Source organism: Pongo pygmaeus, chromosome 20, assembly GCF_028885625.2.
Source record: "Pongo pygmaeus isolate AG05252 chromosome 20, NHGRI_mPonPyg2-v2.0_pri, whole genome shotgun sequence".
Taxonomy (NCBI): domain Eukaryota; kingdom Metazoa; phylum Chordata; class Mammalia; order Primates; family Hominidae; genus Pongo; species Pongo pygmaeus.
In genome coordinates this window covers 62,617,923-62,627,651 of record NC_072393.2, presented here as the reverse complement: position 1 = coordinate 62,627,651, position 9,729 = coordinate 62,617,923, and the positions used below count along the sequence as shown (strand labels likewise).

At 59.9% G+C, this 9,729-nt stretch overlaps 1 protein-coding gene across 1 annotated transcript in view; it reads left to right on the top strand.

The window, feature by feature from the left end:
- Positions 1-283: 283 nt before the first annotated feature.
- ZNF787 (zinc finger protein 787) overlaps positions 284-9,729 on the top strand; it is a 34,149-nt gene continuing 24,703 nt past the window's right edge. Inside the window, exon 1 of the mRNA XM_054463161.2 lies at positions 284-637. The gene's annotated coding sequence lies outside the window, so the exon portion shown is untranslated. The remainder of the gene's footprint in view (positions 638-9,729) is intronic.

Below are 9,729 nucleotides of genomic sequence, written 5' to 3'. Positions count from 1 at the left end.
GTAACTAAGGAAACCGGGGTCTCTGTCCAGTAACTAAGGCACCTGGACTCGGGCCACTGGGAGGAGCCGCGGCAGAGAAGGGGTTACCATGATAGAGACGGTAGGAGGACCCGGGGTGGCACGAGCGTCCCTCTCCGTCACTTCACTCTTTCCTCACGGCGGGCCCGGGGAGCCGGCCGCGCAGGCGCGAGGAGCCCGGGTTGTGGGGTGGGGGCACCGCCCTTGACACCCGGAAGTCTCCGCCTAACGGGCCCAGCCCGCACCTCCTGTCCGGGAAGGGGGCGGGGCCGAAGCCCCTCGGCGCGGGGCGCCATAGAGCATGGACGGAGGACCTGCGTCCTAGACACTTCCGGAAGTGGCTCCCTCAGGCGCCCGCCGGGCACCATAGAGCTGGGGGCGGCGGCCGGGATAGCGGGCTCGCTTTCCTAGAGCGGCAAGGACAGGGTGGCGGCCCGGGGGGGAGGGAGTAGGGAGAAGTGGGGAGCGGCGCGGGCGGAAGCGGCCGGGAAGGTCACTTCCGGCCTGGGCGCCCGTCCCCCTGACCCCAGGGTCTGAGTCGCCGCTGCCGCCGCTGCCACCATCCGCGAGGCAGGAGAGAGGAGGAGGAGTGCGGCGCGGCGGCCCCGGGACCAAGGAGGTGAGGGGCGGGGGCGGGGTCGGGGGCCGTGCGCTGGGGGCCAGGTGGGCGCGCGCTTCGGGAAGCTGGGCTTGGGCTGGGGGGTGGGTGGGGAGACGGGAGAGCGAGCGCGACTGGGCGGCGGGCGCGCGTGCGCGCTGCTGGGGGGGCGTGAGTGGGCGCGCGGCCGGGGTGACGCGGGCGGGGGGAGTGCGCGTGCGCGCCGAAGGGCTGTGGGAGGGGACGCGCGCCCGGGCGGCCCGCGGGCCGCGAGCGGGGCTGGAGGGGGGTGCGCGTGCGCGGGGCCGGGTCTGGGGCGCGCGCGTACGCGTGGCGGGGGCAGGAGCGGGGGGCCTCGGTGAGGGTCCCTCTCCTGCGGGCCCTCGGGGGTGGGGCCGCTGTCTGTCCCCCCGAAGTTCCAACTCCGCCGGTCGTGGCCGGAAGTGGTGGCGACTTCGGGGGGAAGTTGAGGCCCAGGTGGGGGAAGGGGCCGCGCGGGCTGGGCTGGCCTGGCCGGATACCGCGGCCCCGAGGGCACGGTCTCAGCCCTCGGCTCCCCCCAGCCCTTCCTTCCCCTTTTCGAGTCAGCCCGGGTCCCGTTGCTGCCCCGGGCGGGCTGCGCGTGGCCTTTGATCAGGCGGGTAATTACGGGGATTCTGGCCGGCAGGAGGCCCATTCATTCGTCCTTGCGCGGCAGGCGGGGAGGAAGCGCGTCCCCAGGGGGGGAAGTGACTGGGCCAAGGTCAGCCACCGCGTGGCCCACGGGGCAGGGCGAAGGCGGGGACTGGATCAGGTGGCGACTCCTGAGGCCTCCCTCCCCTGTGCCGAGTGGATCAGAGTGGAGCCCCGCCCCCCGACACTCCACCCCGACCCCCAGTCCAGGGAGCTGACCCCAATTCATGTGGATGAGTGCTCTGGGACCTGCAGAGTCGCACAGAAAAGTGACCCACAGACACAGAAGGCAGGAGTGAGTGGAGGCAGAAGTTTTTCCAGTGCCGGGCCCTGTGCCGGGCACTAGAGACAGGGAGCAGGGAGATGAACAAGGGCTTGGAGTCTGGGTGGGAGGCAGAGACTGAGACCCCAGCGACAGAGTCGCCATCCAAGGTGACCAGACCCCTGATCGAGAGGTCTGGGGGCTGTGGGAGCCAGGGAAGGCATCTTGACCCAGCCCAGTCCGGGGGATGGTCAGGGCTTTAGGGAAGGAATGACTTGGTCTGCTTTTTGCGGTTTCCTGGTCCCAGGTCCCTTGTTGGGCAGTTCTTAGGACCCATCTGGGGATCGGATTGACCCCAGCGCCGGGAAGCACAGTTGCGTTGATCCTGGCTTAGCTCCTCTGTAAGACTGTAAGCCTCTTTAGCTAAACGCTGACATTCACCTCCCTGTCTCTGCGCAGTCCCTGTGGTCCTCCGGCCACGCACGGCCCGAGAGAACATCCAGATCAGATTCCTGCTTGCTTATCTCACGTCTTATCCATCCATCCGGGCTTCGGGAGAGCTGAGGGATGGGAAGGGCCCGTCACCCGGCCTGGCCCCTCCCTGGTGCACTGCCAGAGTGCCTGCAGGCATTGGGTGCTCCCAGGCACCCAGGAGCTCTGGGACTGGGCAGGCCTGGGTTCAAGTCCCAGCCCCACCACTCACCTTTGTGGCCTTAGACGAGTAACTTCAGTGCCTTATTTCCACCAGGACAGACGGGGAGTGGTAATAATAGTATTGACCTCAGCGGGAAGGCTCTTAATGCTTTCCTTTTAGAGCCAGAGCAGACCTCAACAGATGGGTGTAAAGTAGATGGAAAGGGCTCTGGAGCCAGGCGTTCCTGGGCCCTGGCCTTGGCTCTGTCTCTTCTACATCTGTGACCTTGGATGTGTCACTTCCCTTTTCCCAGGTTCAGTTTCCCTTCAGTTGTCTAAAAACAGAGCAAGTTCACAATTCCCTGAGTAAACGGAATCCATCCAGGCGGCTGCACAGGCCAGGCCCTGTGCTGGGCATGAGGTCACACATGGTCTTGGCACAGCACTGTCCTGTGAGGGCCCAGACGAGGTGCCTGGCCCAGCCTGGGTGAAGAGAGGGATCTCAAGGCCCCCTCTGTGCAAGCACAAGGTAGAGTGGTGCTCCGTGCTGGGCAGCCTGGCAGGAATCATACAGTCCCTGTCCCAGAGCAGATGACACCCATTCACACTGGGCAGAGGGGTGGGGAGATTTGCCAGAGTGCTCCCGGGAGCTCTAACCTTGAGGGAGGGGTGTGTGGTGCAGGGGAGGTAGTGTGTCTTGAAAGATAGAGAGGAGGGGTTGGCTACCAGGAACCTGGTACTTAAGGGAGGATGACAATGGGCTCTGGGCAGGGAATGGCAGGGGTCACAGCTCAAGGCCACCAGCAACTGCCTGGCTGCCCTGGGAGGTCTTTTGTTACTAGGCGTACACAGCTCTCAGACATGTTTCATAGGCCTTTCCAAACCTCGTTTGTGTGTCCTCTGGTGCATCCTGAGGCCTCCAGCCTAGTGAGGACTGTGCCGGGTGCTGGGGCCTCTGTGGTGTGAGAAACTGCAGATTCGACAACACTTGCTGGTGCACACTTTGCAGGAACCTGGCCCAGTGCCTGGTCCTCACTGTCCTAAATTCTCAAGGCTCTGGGATGGAGGTGGTCACCTCCATTTTAGGGGGATGGGATGGAGGCTCTGGATGGCACTTGTTAGCCCAAGGCCCCCAGCAGCTTCAGAACCCGCGTCTACTGTGATTCCAGAGCCCAGATCCTTGACCATCATGACCGCCCCCTTCCGCCCCCAGGTTGGGGTCTGGGGGGACAAAGGCTGTTCCGAAGCCCTCTAGGTGTTAGTCGTTGGCTTGGAGACACTGGACTCCCTGCCTAGTGGGGTGTACTGTCCATGAGGACTCCTACACGCAGGGCTGCTGGCTGGTTCAGGGGAACCCCAGCATAGCGGGAGAAGCACAAGTGGCTCGGAAGTTGAGTGCTGAGATCCATGCAACCCCCAAGGAGGCCTCACTCACCCAACATCAGGGAGAGCAAGGCAGGTGTGGAGTTCGGGCAGTCATACCACCAGTGTCAGTGGCCCTGTCCCAGGAGCCCAGAGCTGTCACCTTATAGCTGCAGAGAAACCAGCCCAAGCTCTGAGCCCAGGTGGGGCGGCCCAGGGCCTGTCTGTTCCTGCAGAGGACCTGGCAACTTGAGGCCGTCCTTGGTGAAGTTTTCCTGGTTCCGTCTCTGCCTTGGCCTGAACCTTCTCCCTTTGGGCTCACAGAGTGTGGACGTCTCTCCTGTGCTAAATGGGGGCCCCATCTGGCCCCCCTGTTTCGAGGCCTCTGTGGTGCCAGGCCTTGCAGTGGATAATGCTGGGACCCAGAGATGCAACAGAAGTGGTCCTGGCCTCAGCCCAGGGTCCAGCCAGTCAGAGCCATGGATTCCTGAGGCTGTTGTGTGCAGGGTCTTTGCTGGAAATAGCCCCGCCCTCAAGTGCACAGTCCGCTGGATGCACTGTGGGGCTGACAGGGACCTGTAGTAGGTGTCGCAGAGGTGAGTAAGACACGGATCCCCCTGAGGGACACAGGACCATCCTCAATGGTGGACGTTAAAGGGAACAAATGCCATTGTCCAAGAGTTAGAAGGAAGCAAGCTGCCTTTGGCAGTCGGCCGACTCAGGTGTGGCTCCAGCCTCCTACGTTGTGGCTGTGTGACATTGCTCCAGCCACTCCGCTTGTGGAAGCCTCGCTGTGGCTGTGTGACATTGTACTAGCCACTCCGCTAGTGGAAGCCTCGCTGTGGCTGTTCGACATTGTACTAGCCACTCCGCTTGTGGAAGCCTTGCTGTGGCTGTGTGACATTGCTCCAGCCACTCCGCTAGTGGAAGCCTCGCTGTGGCTGTGTGACACTGTACTAGCCACTCCGCTAGTCGAAGCCTCGCTGTGGCTGTGTGACACTGTACTAGCCACTCTGCTAGTGGAAGCCTCGCTGTGGCTGTGTGACACTGTACTAGCCACTCCACTAGTGGAAGCCTCGCTGTGGCTGTGTGACACTGTACTAGGCACTTCGCTAGTGGAAGCCTCGCTGTGGCTGTGTGGCATTGTACTAGCCACTCCGCTAGTGGAAGCCTCAGTTTCCTTGTCTATACAACAAGGACCACAGTGATAGGCCGTGTTTACTGGGCATCTCCGCAGCTTTTGGGTGAGCACTTGACACACATCATCTCATTTAATCAGGAGGGACGGGTAGCCCAAGCACCTTGCCCAGGTCATGTGGCTGGTTCCTGGGGGGGCCAGATCCCACCCTGCCCTGCCCAGAGTGGCTGTCCTCTTGTCCCTGCGCTGGCCTCGTGGCCTCGCACTGTCTCCCACTGATTGTGGGGCCCAGGATCAGAGCTTATGTGCTTAGGGCACCCTGCACCCAGGACCTGGGATTTAATCCGTGCTTGATGAGTGTGATCTTTTGTTGCTGGATAAGAGAGGACAGAGCTGAGGGAAGGGAGCAGTCTGGGAAAGCTTCCTGGGGGAGGTGCTGCTGATGCTGAGCCGTGGCAGATGGGCTAAGCAGATGTATACCGAGAGGGCAGGTGAGGTGGGAGGAAGGGGCTGTGCAAAGGCCCGGGGGAGAATCCACACCACCTGGAAAATGGCCAGCCTGCCCTGAAGGCAGGTGAGGTGGGAGGAAGGGGCTGTGCAAAGGCCCGGGGGAGAATCCACACCACCTGGAAAATGGCCAGCCTGCCCTGTTGGCCCAGCAGAGGGGTCACAGAATGTAAGGTGGTCCATAGGTGTGGTTTTGTGCGTGTGTGTGTGTCTCTTTTCTAAATACAAAGGCTTTTTTTTTAGTGTTTTATTTCATATATATATATATTTTAAGAGATGGGATCTTGCTGTGTTGCCCAGGCTGGTCTCAAATTCCTGGGCTTAATTGATCCTGCCTCCTCAGCACCTGAGTGGTGACCAGGGGCTTTATTTATTTATTTATTTTGAGACGGAGTCTAGCTATGTCGCCCAGGCTGGAGTGCAGTGGTGTGATCTTGGCTTACTGCAAGCTCTGCCTCCGGGGTTCACGCCATTCTCCTGCCTCAGCCTCTTGAGTAGCTGGGACTACAGGCACCCGCCACCACGCCTGGCTAATTTTTTGTATTTTTTAGTAGAGACGGGGTTTCACCGTGTTAGCCAGGATGGTCTCGATCTCCTGACCTTGTGATCCACCCGCCTCGGCCTCCCAAAGTGCTGGGATGACAGGTGTGAGGCACTGTGCCCGGCCAGGGGCTTTATTTTTCTTAAGAGCAGTTTTAGGTTCGCAACAAAATTAAGAAGAAGGTGCACAGATTTCCCATATCCCCCTGCACCACCCTCCCCCGACACAGCCTCCCCCACTGTCAACTCCCACTCCAGGGCAGCGCGTTTTGTGACAATGTATGAACCTACACGGACACCTGATTATCACCCAGAGTCCATAGTGTACTTTGTAGGTGTGTGGGGCTTTTGGCCTGAAGACTGTTTTGTCTTTTAAACAATTCTCAGTTACTCGGCTGCCCTAAGACCCAGAAGGCTTCGCCTAAGGATCTGAAGATCTGCAGGCACCAAGTCCTGCCGGCTGTGCCCCGCTGTCCCCACAACGCTCTGCACCCTGATAGTAGATGAAGTCCCTCTCTCTCGCCCTCTCGGAAAGTAGTTGAGTGTGGTGGCTGGGGCCGTGAGCTGTCTCTGCCTTGGCTGTGCTGGTGCCCCCGAGGAAGACAGTTCTGACGGGGAGGGTGTGGGTGGTGCGGGTGGGAGGCCTGCGGGAAACCTTTGGGAGGCTGCTGCGCGAGTCCAGGTGTGAAGTGGCTGGAAAAGAATAGAGCAGCAACCATCCTGGCTAACACGGTGAAACCCCGTCTCTACTGAAAATACAAAAAGTTAGCCGGGCATGGTGGTGGGCACCTGTAGTCCCAGCTACTCGGGAGGCTGAGGCAGGAGAATGGCGTGAACCCGGGAGGCAGAGCTTGCAGTGAGCCGAGATCACGCCACTGCACTCCAGCCTGGGCGACAGAGCGAGATTCCGTCTCAAAAAAAAAAAAAAAGAGCAGCAAAATCTACGCGCCGCAGCGGGCTTCTAGAGGAGAGGGAGAGGGGGCCAGAGCAGGGGACAACGGCTCACCTCTGCGTCCTGAACCCCACCGGAGGGACGTGCAGGCTGTGCTCTAGGAGAATGTGACCTGCCAAAACCGGCTCAGACGAGAGGGAAGGTCTCCGCAGACCAGTCACCGTAGAATGAACAGGAAAGGGTGTGTAGAGCTTTCCCCACCACCCTCAGGGAGGGCAGGCCTGGAATCCCCGTGGTGTCACAGAGATGTCCCGGGGCTGAGGAAATGAGGGCCCCATGCAAGATGCCGAGTAGACGTCACCTCACCTAGCCTGCGGATCCAGGCAGGAGGGAGCAAGAATGAGGTTTTCAGGCCAGGAGTGAGGGAGTGAAGTGGTCACAGAAAAGGGCAGCGAAGGAGCTGGTGGGGGAGTGGAGGGGTGGCGCTGTGGGCTTCTCGAGCTGGGAGCAGAGCGGGAAGGCGAGCAGGAGAGGGCTCTGCGCCGGGGCTGGGCAGCAGTGTTGGTTCTGGAAGCAGCCATGGGCACTGGGGCAGCGGGTGCTGGACACCCCTGGCACCTGCCCTCAGGGAGCGTTGTGCCCAGGAGCAGATGCAGAGTCCCAGGAAGGAAATACCAATAGAAGTGATATCACCACGCTCGTGACATGGTGACAGAAGGTGCTGACCAGCCAGGAAGTCAGCCCTGCCATGGGAAAGGTGGGGTGTGGGCCTCAGGGAGAAGCTGACATTTGAGCAGACCCTTGAAAGGTGAGACCGAGCCAGGCAGGTGGAGGAGTTAGACCGGCCCCTCAGAAAGACCAGGCCTGGCCAGGGCAGGTGGAGGAGTGGGGCCGGTCCTTCAGGGAGAAAGACGGGGCCTGGCCAGGACTGAGCCTTTCGGTGCATCAGGAGCAGTGCAGTGCACAGCGAGATCCGGGCCAGCTGGAAGGAGGGGGTTTGCAGAGGTGCCGGAGCCAGATGGAACCCTGTGGTGCCTGGGGAGGAACTTGGATTTTGGATTGAGGGGCAGCCGGCACGTGCAGTGGCGGCAGTTTGGGCAAGGAGGTGATGAACTGAGTTGCTTTTTGTTGATGAGAACAGTTTTATTATGATATGATTCCCATAGTGTACAATTCGCCCTTTTAAAGTACACAGTTCAACGCTTGTAGTCCCAGCTACTCGGGAGGCAGAGGCAGGAGAATCGCTTGAACCCGGGAGGCGAAGATTGCAGTGAGTCGAGATGGTGCGATTGCACTCCAGCCTGGGCGAGAGAGCAAGACTGTTTCAATAAATAAATAAATAATAAAGTATACAGTTCAGTAAGGTTTTTAGTGTATTCACTGATTTACGCAGCCATCACCACAGTCGATTTTAGAACCTATTCTTCATCCCAAAAGAAACGCCGTGCGTCTTCAGGAGTCCCTCCCTCCCTGCCTCCCTGTGTCCTGGTCCCTCCCTGCCTCCCTGTGTCCTGGTCCCTCCCTCCCTCCCTCCCTCCCTCCCTCCCTCCCTGCGTCCCGGTCCCTGGGAAGCGCTGATCTGCTTTCTTTCCCGGGGTGTGCCTCTTGTGGGCAGGCGTATAAATAGAATCATGTGCTGTTCTGCATCGGGCTTGTTTTACCAGGCGTGCCGTGTTCGAGGGTCATCCCTGTCACAGCTGAACTTCACACCTGGTTATGGTCGTGTTCCATTATGGTCATGGATGGACCACAATTAGTTCATCCATATGGACATCTGGGTCGTCTCTACATTTTGGCTGTTATGCCTGATGCTTCTGTGAACATTTGTGTGCAGATTTTTGCGTGGACGGACGCCTGTTTTCTCTCGGGTCTATACTAAGGAGTGGAATTGCGGGTTCTTATGGGAGTTCTGGGCTTAACCTTTTGAGGAACTAACTGCCAGGTGTTTCCCATGGCGGCCGTACCTGTGGTGCCCTCGCACCAGCAGTGGGGGTCTCCCCGCTTCTCCTGGTCCTCACCAGCACTTGTTTTCTGAGGCCGGCACAGTGAGTGTGAGGTGCTGTCTCCCTGTGGGTTTGGTCTGCCTCTCCCAGATGGCTCATGAGGACATTCTTGCATGTGCCTATCAGATATTTGTCTTTCTTTGGAGGAATGCCTTCTCGGATCCTTTGCCCAGGTTCTAATTGGGTTGTTTGAACTGAGTGACTTTAGGAAGATGAGTTGGTGTGTGGTGTGAGGACGGCACTTCCAAGAGGCAGGGTGGGAGCCAGGATCGTGTTGGGAGGGAGCGAAAGCCCCAAGGGAAGGGGAATGGGGAGAAGAGAGTGAGGGTGGATGGGTGGGAGGGAGGAGAGGGCCAGAGCCCTCCGTGCTGGAGGGGGTGGGGTGGGGGGGACGGCTGGTCTGGGCACCCCAGGGCTCCTCCCCCGTCCCGCAAAGGCAGGGCCACTTGGGGTGCACGGTGGCTCCAAAGAGGCTGTGGAGTCAGGCCGAGAAGGAGCCAGAGGATTTGGTGAAAAGTCAGAGAGGGTGTTTGTTAGCCCAGTGGTTAGAGGATGACTGGGGGGGAAGGAAAGGAGGTGGCTGCTCCAGGCTGCAAGTAGAGGGGAAGGAATAAGAGACTGGGGGGAGGAAGAAAGCAGGTGGGTGCCAGAGAAGTTTCTGGGCAGGGAGGGCCGCGGAGGGCCAGGAGGAGTTGCTTCCGAGAGTGCGGGGGAGGAGGAGGTGAGACTGGCAGCAGAAGAAAGGGGATAATTGGCAGGCAGGCCTCCAGAGGGGTGGGCGGGACTTAATAACAACAATAATAACAATCATTTGTGCTAATTGGATCTCTCACGGGCTGGGGCGAGGGGAAGGCACCCCTGCCCGTGCTCCAGGTGCTTCCTCTCTGCAGTGGAGGTCAGAGCCAGGTGAGTGAGCACCTGCAGAGGCTGGGAGAGCCTGAGACCCCGACTGAGAAACGGAGGCTGTCAGGGAGGCCGGGACCCTCGTTTCAGAAGATGTGAAATTCCAAGCCTTCTGGTACATTCCTTGAATAGCCCAGGGTTTTCTTGAGAGCAAGTGGGGGGCCTTCTCCTAGGGAGCTGGCCTGGACCCTGAGAGCTGGG